This window comes from Dendropsophus ebraccatus, chromosome 6 (genome assembly GCF_027789765.1).
Source record: "Dendropsophus ebraccatus isolate aDenEbr1 chromosome 6, aDenEbr1.pat, whole genome shotgun sequence".
Lineage (NCBI taxonomy): Eukaryota > Metazoa > Chordata > Amphibia > Anura > Hylidae > Dendropsophus > Dendropsophus ebraccatus.
In genome coordinates, this window is record NC_091459.1 from 8,761,579 (window position 1) to 8,788,126 (window position 26,548).

Here is a 26,548-nt window from a genome sequence, read left to right on the forward strand (position 1 = left end):
AACACCCAGGAAGTACAATAACGCCCAGAGTCGACTGGTGACAGACTTTCAGGGCGTGACTCTACGTCCAGGGTCGTTAAGGGGTTAAAATAACGGACGTTATTTCCCATTAAATGGCGGCCATCTACTAAATTTTAACAGTGTGTGAACATAGCTTTTCTGTGTTTTCAATCCACTCCTGGTTTTGTTTGCAAAATACTGTGTGTGAACCAAGCCTAAAGCTATGTATTAAATGTATTGAACAACGGCCGTTGTTTACTGCGGCTGTCAAAATAATAATCATGTCAATTATTTCCGGCTGTTGTCCATAGACTTCAATGCAATTTTTTCTCCAAAACAATGGCCGTTGTTTTGAGTGCCAAATAACGCCCGTTGCTTATACGTTGTGGATAACCTACAGTAGCATTTTATTCCCTCCCGTTTTGTTCCTGTTCAGATAATGAGCGGATAGTTTCAGCTTCAGGGTCGGATGTATTATCCCTATTTTATATATTTGTAGACTAAATTGAACATTTTGAGAGGTAAAAGAATGACAAAATTCCATGCAGGTTTCCCCGAGTCATTAGGAGTGACGGCCGATGATGATTAGAAATTACCATGATAAGTGACGGAAACAAGTCGTGGGCTCATGATGACAGATTCCCAGGTAAATGAGAATCTTACCATTGGGGTTAATAGAAGGGTTAGTAGTGAGTTACTAGGAGACGTCTCCCTACAAATGATTCCGAATGTCAGAGCACAAGATCACAGAGACGGAGTATACATCTCTAATGACGGGCAGAATTAACCTTAATCTATCAGTAAGATGACGCCCCCGTAACTTCCCCCGCTCCCACCTAATGATGAGACTGTGCCCGTCGCTAGCTGTGTGTGTGTGTGGGCAGAACAGGCAGATAGTGACATATAAGAAGAGCGCGGCACCTACGCTGAGCCACAGGTCACCTCATAACTGGGAGCGCAGGATATGTTACAGCCGCTTCTCCTTAATTACAATCCAGTGCGGGCGGCCGGATCACATGACTTGACTGGCTGCGCAACATTAGAAAGAAAAATTTTATTTAAAGCAATTTTATTTTTTTGTTTTAAAAAATTATAATGTAACACGGAGCATCTACTTCTCACAGTGAGCTGGTAAAGGTTATATATTATTATAGTGTGATATATTATATGTATTATTATAACTTTTATTCACTTACTAAACAAGACTCTGTCAGTAGGCGTCCTATCTCAGGGTAACATAAACTAGTGACAGAGAAGCTGAACAGAAAGATGGATCACTTACAGAGATTCAGAGATCTCTTTCTGAATAACATGGACAATAAGTAGTCCTCTCCATTATGTGCATGAGCCCAGTAGTCCTGGATATTCATGAGAAGCAGAAAACTCCGCCCACCAGCTACTGATTGGCAGTTATCTATCCATATGCTGTGTATAGGCAGTCACCTGTCAATTATTAGCTTTAGGGGGGAGGGGTGTGGCAAGAATCCTATTCTCCTGCATATTAGGAGAACGGCTGAACAGAATGATGTTAGCAATACACCAATCTGTTCAGCATTTCTTCAGCTCGCTCCACAGTGTGCACTGACAGGGTTTTCTATGGCTGATATTCAATGAATAGCGGCCGCAGAAAACTGACATGTCAGTTGTTTGCGGCGCTGCTAGGGATCCTGGCTGGAGCGTATACTATGCGTATACACTCCGGCCAGGATCCCATAGATGGCAAGGTAACGTATATTTTCGTAATAATCGTGGCCGTTGTTGCAATGTGTAACAACGTCCGTGGTTTTACGAAAATATACATTGTGTGAACATAGCCTAAGGGTGCGTTCACATGAGCAGGATCTGCAGCAGATTTCATGCTGTGCTCAGCCATTTAGTTACATTGATATCTGCAGCATCAAATCTGTTGCCGACCCTGTATGTGTGAACGCTCCCTAAAAGTAAAAGGTTAGAAAACCTAATAATCACAGCAACACTTCGCAGCCGTCACCGTAGCCTGAATACAGTTCATATAAGCCCATATCATTACATCATAGCTCATACACCTTTTACTTTATTGCATTTAAGTGTTGCATGTGCATTTTCCAAATGTTTATTGCATTTATATTGTATGTGTTTGGCCATTTAGTGTATCCCATACATGTCCAATCTTTATATTGCACTAACTATACGTGTCCGTTCAGTATAAGAGTCTTAAACATCTGAAGAATTTTTACTTCCCTTATTTCTTGTTGATTGGAAGCTCTTCAGACCCAGTGGTCTCGGCCCGACGTGTTTCATATGCAAAGTAATCCTCAGGGGCCTTGGCAAAATCTTTTCCTAATGGGACTCTTTTTCTCAGCTCTGGCTGATGGCTGCACGCTCTGAAATAAATGAGGAATTCAGGTTTTATTTGTACATGACAAGTGTGAAAGTCGTCCTGGAAACAAAAGTGTTACGGAGATTATCATTATTACTATTATTAGTTTGACATCTGTGTTGAACGTGTAAAAATAAACCAGGTCGCCTAGATTTTCTTTTTCTGATTAGAGACGGAAACTGAACATGTTCTTTTCTTTATAATCAGAGCAGGAGAGGTTTTCTGTGGGGATTTGCTGCTGCTCTGGACAGTTCCTGACATGGACAGAGGTGGCAGCAGAGAGCACTGTGTCAGACTGGAAAGAATACACCACTTCCTACAGGACATACAGCAGCTGATAAGTATGGGAAGACTTGGAGGTTTCTTAATAGAAGTGAATTACAAATCTGTGTACCTTTCTGACACCAGTTGATTTGTAAGAAAAAGATTTTTGCCGGAGTACCCCTTTAAGTATGTCACAGACCCAACATTCCACAGGGTCACTACTAAGCATTATAATATTTCTTCCTGATATATGAGAAACGTAATTTCACAAAGAAGAATATCGCATCACTTTGCATGTTATTATATTACTTTAAATGTCACTCTGCATGTCTCAGCATTCAAAATGTTATTCTGCTATAAGTTATTTTGAATCTCGGTACATGATTTGTATTGTGTTCCTGTGATTGACGCGACATTGCCGATTTATCAGTCCAAACGCCGTCATTTATATCACTTTTGTGTCTTTCTATCAGTCTGGAACATTAAATTGACATTGAGGTTCTTTGGTTTTATGGAAATTTTTAGTCGCAGGATCCTGCACCGCAGACGGATTGGGGGTCATCTGTCATAATGCTTGTTTATAGGATACAGTAAAGAAAAGGTGACCACCCTGACTGCTGGAACAATGGAGCTGCTTTGTCTTTTGTCATAGAGCTCTTCAATATCTGACTTTCTCCTATTCACTGCAATGTAATGTCAGGGCAGTCTCTAGATCATTTTGGCAACAGGGCGAATCTTGATGTCAGACAGACATCTCAGGCTCTGCACATTTCCGGCAACTTCCTTCCCTTTTCCCTCCTATAGGCTCCAAAACTGTAGTAATTCTGCTGCTTGGTGCAGTAAAGTCTGCAAGGTGTGACCTCCATTACACACTGACATACAGGATACTGGGAGAGCTGGGTGACCTCCATTACACTGACATACAGGATGCTGGTAAAGCTGTGTGACCTCCATTACACTGACATACAGGATGCTGGTAAAGCTGTGTGACCTCCATTACACTGACATACAGGATGCTGGGATAGCTGGGTGACCTCAATTATACACTGACATACAGGATACTGGGAGAGCTGGGTGACCTCCATTACACTGACATACAGGATACTGGGAAAGCTATGTGACCTCCATTACACTGACATACAGGATGCTGGGAGAGCTGGGTGACCTCCATTATACACTGACATACAGGATACTGGGAAAGCTGGGTGACCTCCATTACATTGACATACAGGATGCAGAGAGCTGGGTGACCTCCATTATACACTGACATACAGGATGCTAGGAAAGCTGGGTGACCTCCATTATACTGACATACTGGATGCTGGGAAAGCTGAGTGACCTCCATTATACACTGACATACAGGATGCTGGGAAAGCTGGGTGACCTCCATTACACTGACATACAGGATTAGGGGAGAGCTGTGTGACCTCCATTATACACTGACATACAGGATGCTGGGAAAGCTGGGTGACCTCCATTACACTGACATACAGGATGTGGAGAGCTGGGTGACCTCCATTATACTGAAATACTGGATGCTGGGAAAACTGGGTGACCACCCCCTGTAATTCCCCTGTGCTGACCTCATTGTAATTCCCCCATGCTGTCCCCATAAAAAAAATCCCCCCTGTGCCCCCCCATAGTACTAATCCCCTCTGCTCCCCCCTGCATTGGCTAACACACACACAAAAAAACATATTATACTCACCTTATTCTGGCATACCGTGGTCCCTCTCCTCCTCCGCTGCCGCCCCTGCAACATCTTCTCTCTCCATGACGTCACTGCGCTGCTGGAGCGAGATGTCTGCATGTGCTCGGTTGAGTCGGAGCGGTCTGGGGCAGAGTTACGAACAGTCCGGGGGTGGAGCTACGGGTGGGCTGGGGGCGGAGCTATCGGTTGGCGGCGGAGGTACGGGCCGGCGGGCAGGCGATCAGAGGGCAGTCTTGCCAGGTGATGGGGCAGAGGGGCAGGTGATGGGCCGAGCAGGCGGGCGGCCGGGGGGGGGGGGGGGGGGGCGGCTAAGTGGGTGCGGGGAGTGCCACCAGCGCCCCCTAGCTGTCGGCCCCCCCGTGCGGTCGCCCGGCCCGCCCGCCTCTAGAAACGGCCCTGGGTAATGTATATACATTACATTAAATATACATCACAGTATATATATGCAGTGAAAATATAGAATCCCGGGATTTGATCAAATCCCGAGAAATGATGGAATGAACACGCCGTTCCATCATTTCCTTAGGGATTTGATGAAATGCCTGGATTTTATGATGGAATGAACGATCGAGGAGTCGCCCAGCTCTATGTTTGGCGGCAGAGGCGGATGGAGGAGCAGAGCGGCCCACCTCCCTGGCAGGCATATGGCGGCGGGGGGGGGCGAACAGGAACTCCCGGCAGGCATATGGCGGCGGGAGTGGACGGGGGAGCAGAGCGGTGCACCTCCCCGGCAGGCATATGGCGGCGGGGGGCAGATGGGGGAGCAGAGCGGTGCACCTCCCCGGCAGGCATACGGCGTCGCGGCAGACGGAGGAGCAGAGCAGACAGGCGGGGGGAGAAGAGAGACGATACGGTAAGCGAATTCTGTGTCGCAGGGAGAAACTATAGAGTTCGTTCCATCATTTCCCTGAAAGGGGTCAGTGATTTGATCAATTCATTAGGGAAATGATGGAACAGCGCGGTCATTTCACAAATTCCCGGGATTTGATCAAATCCCTGATTCTATCATTTCACTGCAATATTTTTATTATAGAAAACAGAGGGGAGCAGTGCCTGAAGGATTCCGGCGTTGGCTGCGTCACTCTTACATATAGTCGGGGGAAGATATTGCTTTGCATGTGGAATACCTACCTACAACTGGGCTCTTCTGGTCTAAACACCAATTCTAGACTAGAGGGATGGGATATAATGTCACCACAGAGGTCGAGAATAGAGATGAGCCCGACTCAAGCATGATCGGCTTGGATCGATCGGAATTTGAATACCGGTGGCTGTTTGGACGCAGCGCCAGAAAGTCCTAGAAAACATGGATACAGCCATAGGTTATGTTCACACAAAGTATTTTTTTATGACAAGAACAGCTGATGTTTGCAATAAAAACAACGGCCGTTCTTTTCATAGTAAAATGCGTTGCACTGAAGTTAATGCAAACAACGGCCGTGCTTCACACAATGCATTGAACAAAGGTCATAGAAATAATTAACATGTCAATTATTTCCGTCCGTTGTGCATTGATTTCAATGCAACTTCTTTGAGTGCCAAACAATGGCCGTTGTCCATACTTTGTTTGAACACAGATCACTGTGGAAATATTATATCCGATCACCCTCTATTCAGTTTTACATAAGATTACTGATGGTGTTACTTATTATGTTACTCCCAGTATACAGTATGTCAGTCCCAGTATATGTCGGCTCCGGTATATGTTGGCTCCGGCATATGTCGGCCCCGGTATATGTCGGTCCCGGTATATGTCGGTCACGGTATATGTCGGTCACGTTATATGTCGGCCCCAGTATATGCTGGCCCCAGTATATGTTGGTCCCAGTATATTTTAATCCCAGTATATGTTGGCCCCAGTATATGTCGGCCCCAGTATATGCTGGTCTCAGTATATGTTGGTCCCAGTATATGTTTATCCCAGTATATGTTGGTCCCAGTATATGTCGATTCCAGTATATGTCGGGCCCAGTATATGTTGGTCCCAGTATATGTTTATCCCAGTATATATTGGTCCCAGTATATGTTGATCCCAGTATATGTTGATCCCAGTATATGTCGGTCTCAGTATATGTCGGTCTCAGTATATGTCGATCCCAGTATATGTCGATCCCAGTATATGTTGATCCCAGTATATGTCGGTCCCAGTATATGTCGGTCTCAGTATATGTTGATCCCAGTATATGTCGATCCCAGTATATGTTGATCCCAGTATATGTCGGTCCTAGTATATGTTGGTCTCGGTATATGTTGATCCCAGTATATGTTGGTGCCAGTATATGTTTATCCCAGTATATGTCGGTCCCAGTATATGTCGGTCTCAGTATATGTCGGTCTCAGTATATGTCGGTCTCAGTATATGTCGGTCCCAGTATATGTCGGTCTCAGTATATGTCGGTCTCAGTATATGTCGGTCTCAGTATATGTCGGTCCTAGTATATGTTTATCCCAGTATATGTCGGTCTCAGTATATGTCGGTCTCAGTATATGTCGGTCTCAGTATATGTCGATCCCAGTATATGTCGATCCCAGTATATGTCGGTCCCAGTATATGTCGGTCTCAGTATATGTTGATCCCAGTATATGTTGATCCCAGTATATGTCGGTCTCAGTATATGTCGGTCCCAGTATATGTTGATCCCAGTATATGTTGGTCCCAGTATATGTTTATCCCAGTATATGTTGGTCCCAGTATATGTCGATCCCAGTATATGTTGGTCCCAGTATATGTTTATCCCAGTATATGTCGGTCTCAGTATATGTCGGTCCCAGTATATGTTTATCCCAGTATGCCTCTATTTGTATTATTTTGTTACAGTAATGTTGAGTTTGCAGTTGTTTCTGTGTCTTTTTTATAACATTGTTAGGATATTGTGTAGAACTAACAAAAGATTGTGAGATTAAGGCTGAAGCACTAAGGCCTGGAATTGTGCGGGACCTAAACGGAGCCATTGTTGTATCGGTGACCTTCTGGAGTCATTTCTACAGTCTAAATAAACTCCACAATAATGAGTCTTTTTATAGAGAAAATATAATATTCTATGCACGCTAATAATTTCAATTAACGCATCTCATTTGATCGAGCCGGGATGTTCATGTTGAGATGCACAAAGCTGTACTACAAACCCATTATGTAACGTGTTCAGATTCCAAACTCATTACCCCCACAGTATAAAAGCTGGTCACTGGCCGAGTACTTCAAAGCATTCTCATGAAAGAGACGTCCAGGATTTAAAAAAAACAGGCCTGCTGTATGTTCAGAAACAGTGCCCCCTCCTGTTTATCGGTTGTGTCTGGTATTGCAGTCCATCAGTCAAACAGACAGGGCTGAGCTATAATACTGCTATACCGCACACCACCTCTCTCTCATGCAGTAATGGTGATCAATATAAAGAGATGCTGCTCTGACTTATCTATACACTGCCGGAGATAGGTATTTTAGCTGTTCTGGTTTAGTCTCACAGTATTCTTGCTTCACACACAGTATTTTTGCTCAGTATTTTGCAACTATAACCAGGAGTAGATTGAAAAACACATAAAGGCTATAAGGGAGATTTATCCAACATGGTGTAAAGTGAAACTGGCTCAGTTGCCCCTAGCAACCAATCAGATTCCACCCTTCATCCCTCACAGACTCTTTGGAAAATGAAAGGTGGAATCTGATTGGTTGCTAGGGGCGACTGGGCCAGTCTCACTTTACACCATGATTGATAAATCTCCGCCTATGTTCCCACACTGTTGAAATTTAGTGGATGGCCGCCGTTTAACAGCAAATAATTGCTTATATTTCAAATTAAGCTATTTGTGGTTGTGCGATTAACAACCACAAAAATAGTCTTTATAACAGCAATCGGTGGTTGTAATTATATCAGAATCGATCACTAAAAAATCGCCAGGTTATCAGTAGCGTTCGATCGTTATAGGGAATCTTAAAACGATAATCGCGCTGTGTAATGGGGCCTTTAGGATCCTATTAGACAAATCGATTTTTAAGGATTAATGATAAATAATTGTAAACGAGATTGTTCATGATGGGTACTGCGATCGTTTGCTCCATCTGATCTCAGTAAATAAAGGAACCATGTGGAATAAGGGTCCATTTACACAGAACGATTATCTGACAGATTATCTGCCAAAGATTTGAAGCCAAAGCCAGAAACAGACTATAAACGGAGATCAGGTCATAAAGGAAAGCCTGAGATTTCTCCTCTTTTCAAATCCATTCCTGGCTTTGGCTTCAAATCTCTGTCAGATAATCTTTCAGTGTAAATGGACCCTTATGCTGCGTTTACACAAAGCGATAATTCGCCCGATCGTACGATTAACGATTTCGAAGTAACTATTTTTTTTTTATAACGATCAGCGTTTAGATTGAACGATATATCGTACAGAAAATTCGTTTTGCGATCGCTTAAGCCTATCTCGCACATAGGAAAAATCAGTGAATGACTGTTTACACGGAATGGTCTGCGAATTTTTTGCGAACGATCAAGAACGATTTATTAACATGTTCAAAGATCAAAATGAATGATTTTTAGCTAATCGCTTGATCGTTCGCTGCATTTACACTGAACAATTATCACTCAATGCGATCGTTATTGTGAAAATTCGCCCGATAATCGTTCCGTGTAAACGTAGCATTACACTGAACCATTAGTGAACGAATGTGGAATTACAGAGAGCGATAAGCGAACAATCTTTAGATCGTCTAGGGAGCTCATAGAAGATAGTGTCGGTCTGCTGCCTGTTACACAAAGTGACGGCATCAGATCGTTTCTCTTCTAGTCGTTAGGGTCCTATTACACGGGCCAATAGGGGCCCAATAATTTGTAGGCCACTTTTGCACCTGTATTACCCCCATACTGACATCACCATTTCTCACAACAGTGAACCGACACAGGTGGAGGGAAATTTTAAAGGTACGTAAAAATTTGAGAAAAAGTATGAACTTTGTTGTTTGTTGGTTTTTTAAAACTGTTGTGAAACTCAGATGTATTACCTGGAAAATCCATATAAATATGTGCAAACACTAAGGGGGAGATTTATCAAACATGGTGTAAAGTGAGACTGGCCCAGTTGCCCCTGGCAACCAATCAGATTCCTCCTTTCATTTTCCAAAGAGTCTGTGAGGGATGAAAGGTGGAATCTGATTGGTTGCTAGGGGCAACTGAGCCAGTCTCACTTTACACCATGTTTGATAAATCTCCCCCTAAAAGTATATACACAATAGCCAAAGTATATTTGTGCTAATATAAAATGTTTTGCGCTGCCCTATTTAACCTGAAACTGGTGTTCAACTGTGTAACGGGTGTGATGGGAAACATTCACGGGCAAGGTTAGTCACAATTTGTACCTACAAGTTACACAATCATTTCTGCTGACCTAAATGTATTACAAGTGGGACATATATACGGTAAAGGGAACAATATGAAGGCGGACTAGACGGACCAGGTGGTCTTTTTCTGGAAACAATCTTCTATGTTATTCCTGAGAAATAAATTACACCTTGTTATGAAGCTCAATTTTCACTTCCAGTTATTAGCAATATGCAATGCCAAGGGCGTTCGAGCAAAAGTAACATAGAGCTTTGTTAATTGAATTGAATGAGTTTAGCTAATTGAATGTATCTCTCCCAACTTTACTATGTTCAAGTAACAAGCTACTAGCCCCACTCTGTGTAAATTATATTCTCTTTCAGCTTGGTCATCAAACTCTCATAATCTATTATATTTCAGTTTAGAAAAAAACTAAGATTTCAAAAAAATATATCCTGTATGTGTATGTATGTATGTATATGTGTATGTTATGCATTAAAGCAGACCTGACTCAGGTTTTAAAGTGGCTAAACTAAGTAGACGGTTGTATAGGGCTCCTCAGTCTAAATTCACACATACCTTGCTAATACTAATTAAGCTCTCCAGAGAGCTGTCTTCTTATATTCATATGAAAATGAGAGCCAAAAGCTCAGGTGGTGGTCTTTCTGGATGCAAAAGTCCAGCTATACAATTCCCAGTGCCCCTGTGCTCACTATTAGCCTTCAGCTGCTTGACTGACATCCACTAGGCTTTAGGGGCCTATTCCACGGAGTGATAATCGGCCAAATCAGGATTATCGCTCCGTGAAATAGAGAGACCCCAGCCGCGCATCGCTACGTGGAATAGCGGGTGCGGCGGGCGACCAATGATTTAAAAAACAGCGCAGGACCAGGAGAAGGAGAAGACCTGCAGTCTGGACAAGTAAAGTATGAAACAAGGGCTGCAAGGACATCGGTAACAATGTCCCTGCAGCCCTCGCTACACGATTGTCGGGCCGTGGAATAGGCCCAGTAAACGAGCACTGATCTAGCAGATTGGCGCTCGTTTACATCGTTGATCGGGCCCTGGTCAGCCTGTGGAATAGGACCCTTACTTTCAACTTCACCTACTGAGAGCTGAGCTTCTCTCAGCAGCCTCAATGACTGCTATGTGCTTGGGCTTTTGAAAACTCAGACAATACCTAGAGGTAGCCAGGAAAAGGCATGAATGCAAACCAGTGCCAAAATTGCTGATTTTTTGTCAAATCACAGACATTTTTTTATAAAAAGTAAACAAAAGTGGGACCGACAAATGTGGGACCAGCTTTGTAGTATATTATATAGTAAAATAAAGGATATCAGAAAATAAGTACATGTCCTGCAAATACTTGTTTACCATTCAACTTCCGTTAAGTGGCATCAATAAGGGGCAATAGGGGGTTGAGAACTGCAGTTCCCAGCACAAATGTTGGTAGTAGAAGAGGGGCCCATTAGAACCTATTAAAATCTATACATTTATTTTAATTAAAGCGGTATTCAACTGGTTTTAAAAAAAGATATAGATTTGTTTTTTACTTCTATTAAAAAATCTCCAGTCTTCTCATACTTATCAGATGCTGTATGCCCTGCAGGGAGTGGTGTATTATTCTTTCCAGTCTGACACAGTGCTCTCTGCTGCCACCTCTGTCCATGTCAGGAACTGTCCAGAGCAGCAGCAAATCCCCATAGAAAACCTCTCTTGCTCTGAAAAGTTCCTGACATGGACAGAGGTGGCAGCAGAGAGTACTGTGTCAGATTGGAGAGGATACACCACTTCCTGCAGGGCATACAGCAGCTGATAAATATAGGCAGAATTGAGATTTTGAAATAGAAGTAAATGACAAATCTATATAACTTTCTGATACCAGTTGATTTAAAAGAATTGGAGGGCCCCTTTAAGTTATATTACAAAGTAGCAAAATGAAAAAAAAATAGTCTCTGGAGTAACCTTGGAATGGTTGTATAAATCGTACTCAGCTATAGGAAATGTTTGGTGAAGATGATTGCTGCTACAGGGGGATTTCCAGATTATTACATGTAGGATTTGCTGTGTTATTAGTTTAGTTAGATTGTATTTATCTACAGTTGTCTTAGATAACAATCTGACCATATTTTATTAGTCAAACTATTCCCTCCAAATGGTTCACTTACTTCTTCTTGTCATTGGAACTATGTCATATTTAAAGGAGAAGTCCAGTGAAAATTTTTATTAAAGTATTGTATTGCCCCCAAAAGTTATACAAATCCCCAATACACACTTATTACGGGAAATGCTTATAAAGGGCTTTTTTCCCTGCACTTACTACTGCATCAAGGCTTCACTTCCTGGATAACATGGTGATGTCACTTCCTGGATAACATGGTTGATGTCACTTCCTGGATAACATGGTGATGTCACTTCCTGGATAACATGGTGATGTCACTTCCTGGATAACATGGTTGATGTCACTTCCTGGATAACATGGTGATGTCACTTCCTGGATAACATGGTGATGTCACTTCCTGGATAACATGGTGATGTCACGCCCGACTCCCAGAGCTGTGCGGGCTGTGGCTGCTGGAGAGGATGATGGCAGGGGGACACAGGGCACCTGAGGGACACTGAGCATCCCTCTGCCATCATCCTCTCCAGCAGCCACAGCCCGCACAGCTCTGGGAGTCGGGCGTGACATCACCATGTTATCCAGGAAGTGACATAACCATGTTATCCAGGAAGTGACATCACCATGTTATCCAGGAAGTGAAGCCTTGATGCAGTAGTAAGTGCAGGGAAAAAAGCACTTTATAAGCATTTCCCGTAATAAGTGTATATTGGGGATTTGTATAACTTTTGGGGGGGGCAATACAATACTTTAATAAAAAAATTTCATCATCTCCTTTAATTTTTCATATTTCCTTACATGTAAAAAAAATATATAAATTAACAAAAAAAAAATTTTTTATCATTTTAATTTTAACTTTATTTTTTACTTTATGACACATTCCCTTTAAATTCACTTATGCAGTTACACATGGCCATGGCTGTAATCTGCATACCTCTGAACTAATGATATGACACATACAGAATCAAAGCCTCCTCTCATTACTATACATATATTTCTCAAAACCCACAGGGACAGATCTCTAATATATGCATGGTTGCTGGTCTTGGAGAAGTCCTGTATCCCCTAGGAACATCCATCACTTCCTTATACCATTAAACAGTAGGATTTTAAAATTGTAACATGCTACAGTACATTCATAAAGTAGATTATACTGGGTAAAATGTACTATAGAAAATCTGATATATACTATGATAAATCTCGAGTCTTCCAGTACATATCAGCTGCTGTATGTCCTGCAGGAAGTGATGTATTATCTCCAGTCTGACACAGTGCTCTCTGCTGCCACCTCTGTCCATGTCAGGAACTGTTCAGAGCAGCAGCAAATCCCCATAGAAAACCTCTCCTAGTCTCCAGACTGGAAAGAATACATCACTTCCTGCAGGACATACAGCAGCTGATAAGTACTGAACAATATTTTTTAATAGAAGTAAATTACAAATTTATAGCACTTTCTGGCACCAGTTAATTTGAACGAAACAAAAAAATTTGGTAAACAACCCCTTTAAGTTTAAAATAATTGCATTTTTAAATACAATAAATACTACTGTAAACAAAAAAGTGTATGTCAACTGTTATACTTCTTTATAGCAATCATTGGCAATTTTTTTTTATGCAACAGTTACTGTATATACGAGCTGTCATATAATGCTACAGCTCATATACATACAGTGGACAGCACATCTTCAGTCGCCTAAAGTGACAGTTAAAGAGGTAGTTCAACAAATCAACAGGTGCCATAAAGTGCCAGAGATTTGTAATTTACTTCTATTAAAAAATCTCAAGTCTTCCAGTACTTATCAGTTGCTGTATGTCCTGCAGGAAGTGGTGTATTCTTCCCAATCTGGAAAGTAGGAAAGGTTTTCTATGGGGGATTTGCTACTTCTCTGGGCAGTTCCTGACATGGACAGAGGTGGCAGCAGAGAGCACCGTGTCAGACTGGAAATAATACCCCACTTCCTGCAGGACATTCAGCAGCTGATAAGTACTGGATGATTTGAGATTTTTTTAATAGAAGTAAATGACAAATCGCTTTCATTTTCTGGCACCGGTTGACTTGAATATCAATATTACAAGCAATTTTTAACAAAAAACTGTGTAATAGGATTTATTAATCAAAAGAGTTTCCCTCTATACTCAAAAAGCTGTTTTCCTACCTCCCCCTCACTTCTTATCTGTGTCTATTATGGTCTATGGAGATGGGAAGGGGTGATAAAGCTGGGAGAGGAGACAAACAGCTTTGTATAGCGAAGAACTCAACACAACATCCTGCAATCTTCTCTCACCAAATTGCCAGATAAGCACTAACCTTTCTGACCTGTGAATCCAGCGTTTTATGTGGCCACACAGTCTCCAAACTGCATGGGCTGTTTGTCTCCTCTTCCTGCTCACTCATCCCCCTCGGCCCCTCCCCCCTTCATAGGTTATAATGGACACAGCTGAACTTTGCTTCTCTGTAATGAAGACACCTTTGTTTGATAATGAAAAGATAAGGGGGGGGGGGTGGGTAGGAAAACAGCTTTTTGAGTACAAAAGGAAACTATTTTGCTTAATAAAACCTATTACAGAGTTTCCTAAAATCGCTTGTACTATTGATTTCTGGAGAAAAAAAAAAATTATTAAATGAACGTTACAATTTAAAGGGGTAGCCCACCAAAAAAAATTTCTTTCAAATCAACTGGTGCCATAAAGTGCCAGAGATTTGTAATTCACTTCTATAAAAAAAATCTCAAGTCTTCCAGTACTTATCAGCTGCTGTGTGTCCAGCAGGAAGTGGTGTTTTCTTTTCTGTCTGACACAGTGCTCTCTGTTGCCTCCTCTGTCCATGTCAGGAACTGTCCAAAACAGGAGCAAATCCCCATAGAAAACCTCTCCTGCTGTCCAGACTGGAAATAATACAACTTCCTGTTCTGCATACAGCAGCTGATAAGTACTGGAAGGCTTGAGATTTTTTAATAGAAGTAAATTACAAATCTCTGGCACTTCATGGCAGCAGTTGATTTGTAAGAAATTTTTGGGGGGATGAACTACCCCTTTAATGTCTCTGTTTAGAGTCCCTCATAGGGGATGGAGTCAGCCTTCTATGGTGCTGTCCATTTACACAAGTTTCACAGTGAAATCTGCTGTAATACTGATTACTAATAAGGTCTATGGCAGTGAAACACACAGCCCTGCGATACGGTGCGTGTGAATAGGCCCCTAATAGGAATTGTACCTAAAAGAAGCCGTGCGCTAACACGTAGCTTACTTTTCCCAATGTGATTGTGATAACCTGTCTCTCTGTAAACCAGCAGCTTCGGGGATACTAGTAGCCGTAATGCTTCTCAGTAAATATCAATCATCAGATGATCAAAGGATCCTGTATACAAATAGGGGAGATAAATGTCACTGCATTTCTGGCTTTATAAGCTCATTATAAGAAACGAAGCCAAGAAATGCAAATATAAATGTGCGATCTAAGACGCCGAACAGGAAAAAAAATCCCCATGTTACACATATAAAGAAGCCTAGCAGTTTGCTTTCGTCTAATACATAAGCTTATTATTTCAAAAATGTTCATCACTAAGCAACAGGTGCTATAAAAATGATATATGTGGCTCCCGTGAGGTCTGTTCTGCAATATTAGCGAAACACTCCAAATTAGAGGGGGAAAAAAAGCGAGAAACTGCAGTACACTAGAAATGTTACAAGCTGCAGACTTAAAGGGGTTGTTCAAAAAGAATTCTTTCAAATCATCTAGTGGCAGAAAATGCCAGAGATTTGTAATTTACTTCTATTAAAAAAATCTCTCCATTCTTCCAGTACTTATCAGCTGCTGTATGTCCTGCAGGAAGTAGTGTATTCTTTCAGGTCTGGAGAGCAGGAGAGGTTTCCTATGGGGATTTGCTGCTGCTGTGGACAGTTCCTGACATGGACAGAGGTGGCAGCAGAGAGCACTGTGTCCGACTGGAGAAAAACATCACTTCCTGCAGTACCTATAGCAGCTGATAAGTACTGGAAGACTTGAGATTTTTTTTTAAAGAAGTAAATTACAAATCTCTGTCACTTGCTGGCACCAGTTGATTTGAAAGAATTTTTTTTGTGAACTGCCCCTTTAAAAGGGTATTTCTCCATTCAACGCTTCAAAAATAAAAAACAGAAAAAATGGTGAGCGTACACATATCTTAGGGCCCTATTCCACCGGACGATTATCGTTCAGATTATCGTTAAATCGTTCAAATCTAAACGATAATCATTCGGTTGAAATGCAGTTAACGATTAACGACCGAACGAGAAATCGTTGATTGCTTTATAAGACCTGGATCTATTTTTATCGTTGCTCGTTCGCAAAACATTTGCAAATTTTTCACGTTGAATAAGACGTCATTCGGTTGTTCGCAGTAGATACTTACGCAATAGCGAAGAAAAAACAATCGCAAATACGATCATAAGTAACGCTTATCGTTCCATAGAAATGAGTGAACGTTTTCAGGTGGGGAGGGGGTGGAACAGGGGGCGCGAACTCAGTGTGGCCGATTTATCTTTTTTTTTTTTTTTTTTTTTTTTTTTGAGATACGCCGAAAACCTACTCCAGTCCTCAGCTGGCGTAGGTTTTCGGCCGTGCGCATTTATGTAGGGGGGGGGGGGGGGGGGATGCTGACATCACAGTGGGGTTTGCAGCTGATTGGACGGGCGCTAGGGATTATGGATAAGGCGTTTCTCCTGCCAAAAGACAGTTCTGTTAGATAACATGTGCGGCCGCCATGTTTAGCGAATTTGCGTAGTGAATCTGGAAAATTCACGAATCGCTACGAAGCAAATTTAAATGCCGATTCGCTGCAAATTGGAATTCGTCAGTTTCGCTTCGCTCATCATTATTTCTTTATTTATATTTTAACTGTACATTGTCCACTATCAATGTGTTTGTTTTTTTTTGTTGTTTTTTTTGTCAATCGCTATTTGGAGCACGTTTGAGTAATTGCATGTATGAGCAGGTGCCTTCTCTAAGGGTAAAAAAAAAACAGAAAAAAACTATAAAAAACTGAAAATAAAGAAGAGCCATGAATAATTCTCATCCTTTGTTTGTTGGCCTTTTTTATGCATTTTGGGGAGTAATTCTCTGTAACGTGTAATTGCTCGCCTTATGGCCAATAACTTGTCATGGCATGCCCACTATATTATATGGCAGCCACTACTCTCATAGCCTGAAGCCTTCATGTCAGGTTTCCAGAAAATAATGGAAAGACATATGAAGCATGTTAATGTAAAAGGCCGCAATTCATACAAACGACGCGGCTGATTAAAATGTATTCGATTTTATGACATAGACGACTGAGATTTTCAGACATTTACCATCTGGACAATGGGATTTGGCTGCCACGAGTCTCCAGGCCGTACTGGTAAGCCAGCTCTGGCCCGCAGCGCAGGCTCAGGAGCCTCGAAATTGACTGTGTATAAATAAACGCACGCAATTGGCAGATAGAGAAGACAAAGGCTGCGATGATGAGGGATTCTTATGCAAACAGCAGCGGCCGCCTCTGATTATAATTACCGCACATACAACGCTTAGGTAATTAGAGAAAGAGACTATTTTTAAAGCCGACTATTGATATGTTGGCAGATTGCTCTCTATATTCTCTATATTCATACCTGGCCATTTACTTGTCTGTATAAAGAATATTATGCAGCATGAATATGGATTGACTTGTGGATTGCTGTTTATGCGTGTTTCTGCTTTATTTTTTGCATTGGTAATTTTTGCTGGCCATCTTATGGACAGAGACAGCGCAGCCTGGAGGAGGGGAGTGTGATTTTAGCTCTATGGGGTACGCAGGGAGCTGCTGTCAGTAAGAGCACTGAGTACACTTACTAATACTGGACACTAAACAATTTTACAACCTTTTTAAAGGGAATCTGTCACTAGGTTTATCCCGCCTTAAATGAGGGCGGCATAATCTAGTGACAGATCGGTGTATTACTTACATCATTCTGTTCAGCCGTTCTCCTAATATGCAGGAGAATAGGATTCTTGCCACAACCCCTCCCCTGCCTCCCCAGCTGCTGATTGACAGGTGACTGCCTATACACAGCATGGATTGATAACTGCCAATCAGCAGCTGGTGGGAGGAGTTTTCTGCTTCTCATGAATATCCAGGACTACCGAGCTCACGCACATAATGGAGATGTCAGGAAACTCTTTTGCTTAATAAAACCTATTACAGAGTTTCCTAAAATCACTTGTACTATTCATTTCTGCAAAATAAATAAATTAAATCACAATTACACTTTAATCTCTCTGTTTCCTGTCCATTATAGTGGATGGAGTCAGCCTTTTGTGGTGCTGATGAAGGAGGACTGGGAGTTTTGCAGTGAAATCTGTTGCAATGCTGATTAGTAATAAGGTCTATCAGTCAGATCTGGAGGATGGGCTGGAGACCCTGCTCCGATCTCGTTCTGTGGACGGGACTTCAGCCTCTATGTAACTACTACCCCCACCATGTTCTAGTTGTCTGCCAGAGCCTTTATTTGGAGTGGCTAAGCTCCTGTTCTGACTATCCCTCTGACCACTGACTTTGTACTTCATTGCCCGACAGTAAATGACCTGGCTCTATTATTGTGTATTTCCATTGTCTTGTCTGTGTCTTGTGTTTGCACTGATTTCAGAGCAGTAGCAGGCTTCAGGTTGGGGCCAGCCTGTTAAGCAGTCGGGTTCCCCAAAAGGCAGGGACAGTTTGGTGGGAGCAGTGTCAGGGCTTCACCTAATCTGTGCATTCCCTGACCTGTCCCTTACATTATAGAAGGCCCATACCCTACTCGACTCCCACGGCAGTTCAGCATGAGCACTGATCCATCTGTCGATGACCATTTGGATGTGTTGACAATTCACTTTTGGGGCAATGCAGGAGTTATTACCCAGCTCTCCCCACTGATGCCGAAGAAGTGTCCGTTGTAGTGTCTCAGGGTCCTCCTTAGGATTGGACCTTGGCTCTTCCTCCTGAGGCTCCTGAATGGACCTCTATAGACAGGTTTTTCTTGGCCTTAGGCAAAGTATATGATGATCCTAACCGGACAGCACTGGCAGGGGCTCATCTTCTGTCTATACAGCAAGGCAGCCGCTTGGCATTTGCTCCGAGTTTTGGCAGTGGTGCGCGGTGACAGGGTGGCCCAACTCACCTTTAAACACTGTCTTCCAAAAGGTATTGTCTGATGCCATTAAAGATGCTATGGTTAGTCACCCTACCCCTGACACACTAAGATGACTTTGGCAGTTGACTGAAGACTAAAAGAAAGACACAGGGAAAAGCAGGTGGGGGGGGGGGGTCCCAGTACAGTTTAGACCAGACTTATCTGTCAAACCTCCTCCTACTATTTCCAAAAGCTTAGCTTCTCCATCACGCTCTCAGCTTTCAGTTGAAGAACCAATGTGGTTGGTTTATACGTCAGCAGCAGCCAGAAGAAAACATTATTTAGAACATGCTCTGTGTCTTTACTTATTCCTCTGTCTTCTCCCTTTTCGGTCTTGGGCGCTAATTTTACCCCTCTGACTCAAGGGAGCGTAAAGGTTTGTACCTCTGAAGTAATTTTGAAGGGGGGGGGGGGGTGTCTGAATACTAAAAAGACCCGGCATCCTGCAGGGGGAGGGGGGAAATCAGGGGGAGGGATCCCTGGGGTGTCCAAGTCACCACCCGGCTGATGGAATGGCCATTCAGCCAGTCAGTAACTGGGGCAGGACGCCGTTCCAATCACTGATTGGTTGAGCGGCCAGTTCAGCAGCCAGGGCAGGCCTTTTCCCCGAAATTGTTTAAAAAACACTGCAGAGACACCATGTGCCTTGACGTCAGTGAGCTAGCCAAACCTTCCTCTGGAAAGGAACAACTAAGCCAAGGAATGTCTCCAGTCAAGGATACCACCCAAGCAAGGTATCCATCCACAGACAGCTGTTTCAGGGTATTTGCTCCTCATCAGTGAGGAGAAGGATTCTGGCTAGTGGGAGCAATGACTAGTAAGAGCATGGAAAAAGGACGCTGGTTGATCAACCAAAACACTGCAGAGACACCATCATGTGTCTCGACGTCAGTGTATTCTAGGACTTTGCCCCCTGGGAAATCAAATATGCAAAAAACACTGCAGAGACACCATAACGTGTCTCGACGTCGGTGAGCTAGCCAGACCTTCCTCCGGGAAGGAACAACCAAGCCAAGGAATGTCTCCAGTCAAGGAAATTTCAAGGAATTTTCCCAGGGGAAAATTTTCCCCCTGAATTGTGATGACATGAAAATGACTTCCAGCCGCTGCCACCGCTTACTGCGGGCACGAGAAGAGCTAAGTTAGTAATTGTGATCAATCCCCTCCCCCCCCCCCCCGAAGGATGCTTGGTTTTGGAAAATGCCGGACTTCTCCTTTAATTTTTTTGTTTTCCATGGCTCCGTTTACATAACCCAGTTAGTTTGACTGGAGAACTACTAATGGTCCATTTACACAGAGCAATAATTCTCCCGATCGATCGTTTAACGATTTTGAAGCAACAATTTGTTTTTGTTTTTTTGAAAATCAGCATTTAGACAAAGAGAAATCGTTTTAAGATCGCTTCATCCCATCTCACATATTAGAGTGATCTGCAAATTTTCAGCGAACAACCAACGGAGATTTGGAACATGTTGAAAGATCATGAATTGACGCTCGTCGCTTGATCGTTCACTGTGTTTACACAAGCCGTTTATCGATCAAATCGTTATCGTGAATCTTTCAGCGATAATCGCTTCGACCATTAGTCAAATGGGGGAATTCATGTATAGTTCTCATCTGAACCGTGTCTATAATCTGATTTGTTCTTGGAATAATTAAATTGTAAAATACAGGTATTAAAATTGAAAATGATTAAAAAACATCACCAAAAATTATTTTAACCCCTTAAGGTCAAAGCCAATTTTCGTTTTTGCGCTTTTGCTTATTCCATTTTAAGTTTAAAAGTCAACAGCGCTTGCATTTTTTCACCTAGAGACGTATATGAGCGCTTATTTTTTTGTAATATTTGTACTTTGTAATGACAGGCATTATTTTTCCATAAAATATGCTGCGAAACCGGATCATTTGCGCTGTCAAATTGAAAAAAAAACTAATTTTTTTTTTTGATTTCGGGGAGTTTTGCATTTACGCCGTTCGTCCCATGGTAAAACTGACTTGTTATGCATGTTCTGACAAGTTACGATTACAATGATGTGTAACATGTATAACTTTTATTGTATCTGATGGCCTGTAAAAAATTCAAACCGTTGTTAACAAATATACGTTCCTTAAAATCGCTCCATTCCCAGGCTTATAACGCTTTTATCCTTTGGTCTATGGGGCTGTGTGAGGAGTCATTTTTTGCGCCATGATGCGTTCTTTCTATCGGTACCTTGATTGCGCATATACGACTTTTTGATCGTTTTTTATTACATTTTTTCTGGATTTGATGCGACCAAAAATGCGCAATTTTGCACTTTGGAATTTTTTTGCGCTGACGCAGTTTACCGTGCGACATCAGGAATGTGATTAATTGATAGTTCGGCCGATTACGCGCGCGGCGATACTAAATATGTTTATTTATTTATTTATATTTATAAAATGGGAAAAGGGGGGTGATTTGGACTTTTATTAGGGGAGGGGATTTTTTATTAATAAAAACACTTTTTTACTTTTTTTTTTTACTTTAACTAGAAGCCCCCCTGGGGGGCTTGTATATACACAGCAATGATCTCTCATAGAGATCAATGCTGTGTATATACACAGCAAAGATCGATCAGATCGGTCATAGATTGCTATGGCCTGCTGCAGGCCATAGCAATCTATTGCCGAGCCGGGATCAGCGTCATTCCGACGCTGAGGCCCGGCATGGGCAGAAGAATGGATCTCCCCCCCGCGATCGCATTGCGGGTGGGAGATCCGTCCCACTAGACACCAGGGACACGGAGAGCACAGCATCTAAGTGCAGCTGTCAGGTTTGACAGCTGCACTTAGAGGCTTAACTAGCCGGCGCGGCAACGGGACCCGCGCCGGCTAATAGAGGCACTGCCCGGCTGCACGTGTCAGCCGGGATCAGCGCCGTTCAGAGCGGGGTCCCAGTGGGACCCCTCTCTGAACACCCCGAGCGGCACCATGACGTATCAGATACGTCATGGGTCGCTAAGGGGTTAAAATACATTTAATATTAAAAACGGGATCTACACATAAAGACATTTTCTAATGACACAATAAAAACCATAAGTTCAAGAGGTTTGGGAAATCTCATCTATACTCATCAGAAAAGGAGCTGAAACTATTCGACAAACCAAACTTTACAATCGTAATAGACTGTATAAGGTTCCGTAGAGGATTGCACATATATAAAGAAGGGAAACAAGAGAAGACCGTGATTGTGGCAGCTCGAAAACAATCACATGTAAATAATTCATCAAAGCTGGTAAAAGAGTGATGGAAGAATCAATATCGGACTATGAAAGCTGAATTCAATAAACTAGGGGGATATCGAACAGTTGATTAAGAGAAGGACAATATACAGAATTTCAGAAAAAAATTGAAATTTCTTTAGTCCTAATCCAGAATAAAATCAAGAAAAGGAAAAGGAACAATTTTTGTTGAGACAAAATGGGATTAGACATGGACCATATATTTAGTTAGAAGTCTTAGGCTGGGTTAACATTAAGTTTTTTTAAAAACTTTTTTCATCCGTTTTTGCAAAAAAACTAATGGGAAAAACGTATGCATTTGTGTGCATCCGTTGATCCGTTTTTTCATTGACTTCCATTATAAAAAAACTAATGTTTTTTTTTTAATGTACACAAAAACGTAGTCAACCTAATTTTTGTGTCCGTTAAGAAAAAACGAATCATTGATAAACGAAACATTTTCCAGCAATCCAATAGAAACTGGTATTTATTGAAAGAAATTCATACAAATCGGTACATACAAAAACGCAATTTCTAGGCGTGTTATGGCTCGCTCTGAGCCTTGATCACAGCATATAGCTTATAGGTGAGGTCCTCTGCATTCCTATTCCAGTGAAAAGAATAGTTCCAATTACTATATCAAGCGAGTAGCAGCGTTAAAAACCCTTTTAGGTTACAAACCCACTTGCCAGATCTGCAGCGAGTCTCCTTGCTGCGTTTTTGCAGCGAGACTCGCTGCAGATCCTGGCCCTATACTTTCAATAGCAGAGAAACTCGCAGCAGGGATGTACATCCCTGCTGCGATTTTGTCTGCAGCCCGCCCCATTAACCCCCCGGCCGCCGGACATTATACATTACCGGGTCCCCGTTCCTGCTTGCTTCGGGGCTCCCGGTGTCTTCACGGCCCGCCCGGCCAATCAGTGCGCTGCGGCGGGGCAGCGCACTGATTGGCCAGGCGGAACGTGCCGGGAGCCGCCGAAGCAAGCAGGAACGGGGACCTGGTAATGTATATCCTGCCCGCCCCCCTGCAGCCCCGATCGCCCCGCAGCCCCCGGCCGCACGATCGCCCCGCAGCCCCCGGCCGCACGATCGCCTGCAGCCCCCCAGCCCCCGGCCGCACGATCGCCCGCAGCTCCGCAGCCCCCGGCCGCATGATCGCCCGCAGCCCCCAGCCCCGCAGCCCCCGGCTGCACGATCGCCCGCTGGGGGCGATCGTGCGGCCGGGGGCTGCGATGCTGGGGGCGATCGTGAGGTCGGGGGCTGCAGGGCTGGGGGCGATCGTGCGGCCGGGGGCTGCGGGCGATGGTGCGGTCGGGGGCTGCTGGGCTGGGGGCGATCGTGGGGCTGGGGGCGATATACATTACCTGATCCCGGCTCCTGCTTGCTTCAGCGGCTCCCGGCACGTTCCGCCCGGCCAATCAGTGCGCTGCCCCACCGCAGCGCACTGATTGGCCGGGCGGGCCGTGAAGACACCGGGAGCCCCGAAGCAAGCAGGAACGGGGACCCGGTAATGTATAATGTCCGGCGGCCGGGGGGTTAATGGGGCGGGCTGCAGACAAAATCGCAGCAGGGATGTACATCCCTGCTGCGAGTTTCTCTGCTATTGAAAGCATAGGGCCAGGATCTGCAGCGAGTCTCGCTGCAAAAACGCAGCAAGGAGACTCGCTGCAGATCCGGCAAGTGGGTTTGTAACCTTAGTGTTATCCTTGGCTGGTCTCCCTGAGATCAGCAATCTGTTTCTCTTATGGCTCTACTAGGCATTGCTCCCACCTAGCCAGAATCCTGCTCCACACTGATGAGGGGCAACACCCCGAAACAGCTGTATGTGGATGGATACCTGGCCTTGTTTTCCCTTGTCATTACATTGATTTATAGGGCCACTTTATATTGTGGTTTCCTTACAGGAGCCACCTCTTGGCTGAATCCCTCCTGGAGGGATATCCGGCTAGTCTTGTGTTTCGAGACTCTTAAATGAGGCTCCACAGGTTCTTCTTTTGCATATTCACGTTTGGTAAAATTATCACATTTCATTAGTTATTTTTGTGAATGCAATCACACATAACCATGTCATAGTGTCATACTGAAATTAGAGGAAGCAGGTGTCTTATAGCGAATGTACCATCACATTGCTTTAAGATATTTATATGAACAGACCACTGCAGGGATTCCTCTGCGCCAACCCGAAGCACTGGAAACAGGCCAACAGAGGGGGGAGGGGGGTTTGTCACACTGGGGACAGGTGGTGCCACCTCCAGTGCTTCAGGCCTGGTTGGTGCTCAGGAATACAATGGCGCCGTGTGCCACAGTTTAAAAAAAGGACCATGGCATCGGCGTCTGTTCATATAAAAATCTTAAAGCGTTATACCTGATTCACTTTAAGGCTATGTTCACACTACGTATATGTCCGGTCGTATATTTTTCGTGGCCGGACATATACGTGTAAAACTGCAGCCGGGATTTACGCAAGTTGCGGCCGGCTACGTACGGTCCGCTAACTTTTGCCCGTAATCTACGTACGCTTCCCGAGCAGCGTACGTAGCGATCTGACAGCGGTCTTTTACTGGGATATCTTCGCCTAGCCCCGGACACCCCACAGAACCTTTTGGATCGGCAAATCAAAGTGTAAAAATGAAGAAATCACCACTCCGTACTGGACCGCATGTTACGCTACGGGCGTAAGTTACAGCATTTCCGTCCCGAAACAATGGTCTGGTTCATTTTTTACATCGCCGCATACGATCCGGGCGTAAGTTCTTACGTAGTGTGAACTGTGCAGCCGTAGATCGTATACTTTCCATTGTACGCAAACTACATAAATCTCCGGCCGCTTATTCACGGAGCACGCTACGGCCGGAAACTTACGTATTGTTAACATAGCCTAAAGCTAGAGAACCTGTTCTCCTGTATACTGATTGTCAGCTTGTGAGTAACTTTATCAATCTATCCAGTGTTGAATTATCTGCAGATTCTTTGTCCTTAATTTCTATTAAACTATTGAATTGCATCTCATTTTGCTATTAGTAAATCTTTGCCTAATTTGAACCTCCATAAAATGTATAAATATTTTATAACTACAATGGCTGAAGAGGAGGATGGTCCAGCGTACATTGGGCCATTCTCCTCAAACAGAGGAGTGACAAACTTTGATGAAAAACTTTAGTGGAAATCCGATATTGCAAACAGACAATAACCAACAGGGAATTTACAAGTGAGAGTTAAATCCCAGTTTCACCTACTTCTTCCCCCGGGGATCGCCTGGATAACTTCCAACAAGCTGTGGTTCAGGATATTAAGACCCTTATACATCCTGCTGATCCTGTGAATATCACAGATGGTGAGAAGAAGACACTTACATGGTTTAAGAAACAAGATAATTTGGTCATAAAACCTGTGGACAAGGGAAGGAATGTAGTGGTAATGGATCGAAAAAGGGCCGTGCACCAGCAGAAAGACGCAACGACGTCCCGCGGAGTTCAGACCCCACAACTAATTACAGATTGATTTCCTCCATTAACCTTCTCAGTGTAATAAAGAAATTGCCATCTTGAATCTACATGTACTTTTCTGAGTAAATGTAAAATACAGAAAAATACCCTTATCTCCCAAAATCATAGCTATGAAGCTGTATCTTGTTGTTTTTTGTCAAACATGGTGTAAAGTGAAACTGGCCCAGTTGCCCCTAGCAACCAGATTCCACCTTTCATTTTCCAAAGAGTCTGTGAGGAATGAAAGGTGGAATCTGATTGGTTGCTAGGGGCAACTGAGCCAGTCTCACTTTACACCATGTTTGATAAATCTCCCCCATTATCTCTATATATAACACGGTTCTACTAACACTAAAAAATATGATGCCCAGAATGTGAAACAGAATCCCTCCAGAGTCAGGAGAAAAAGCAATGAACAGTGGAGATAATAGGCATAATAATTGGTGATGAGGTAGTTAGCCTAAGAGCCTAGGGCTGAATATAGACCCAAGTGTAAGTGACAAACTGAACTAAGAACTGATATAGTGGATGTAATGTCCACATAAGCTCTACAGTCCCTTCGAACAGCTCATTAAAGGGAATCTGCCACTAGGTTTATTCCACCTTAAAGGAGGGCAGCATAAACTAGTGACAGAAATGCTGAACAGATCAGTGTATTACTTACATCATTCTGTTCGTCCGTTCTCCTAATATGCAGGAGAATAGGATTCTTGCCACACCCCTCCCCCCGCCCTCCAGCTGCTGATTGACAGGTGACTGCCTATACACAGCATGGATAGATAACTGCCAATCAGCTGCTAGTGGGCGGAGTTTTCTAATTCTCATGAATATCCAGGACTACTGAGCTCATGCACATAATGGAGAGGACTACTTATTGTCCATGTTATTC

The 26,548-nt window shown here is 43.3% G+C and overlaps 1 long non-coding RNA gene across 1 annotated transcript in view; it reads right to left on the reverse strand.

The window, feature by feature from the left end:
• Positions 1-2,085: 2,085 nt before the first annotated feature.
• LOC138794633 (uncharacterized) overlaps positions 2,086-26,548 on the reverse strand; it is a 60,727-nt gene continuing 36,264 nt past the window's right edge. The window contains exon 3 of the long non-coding RNA XR_011363478.1: positions 2,086-2,363. This is a non-coding gene — a long non-coding RNA (uncharacterized lncRNA). The remainder of the gene's footprint in view (positions 2,364-26,548) is intronic.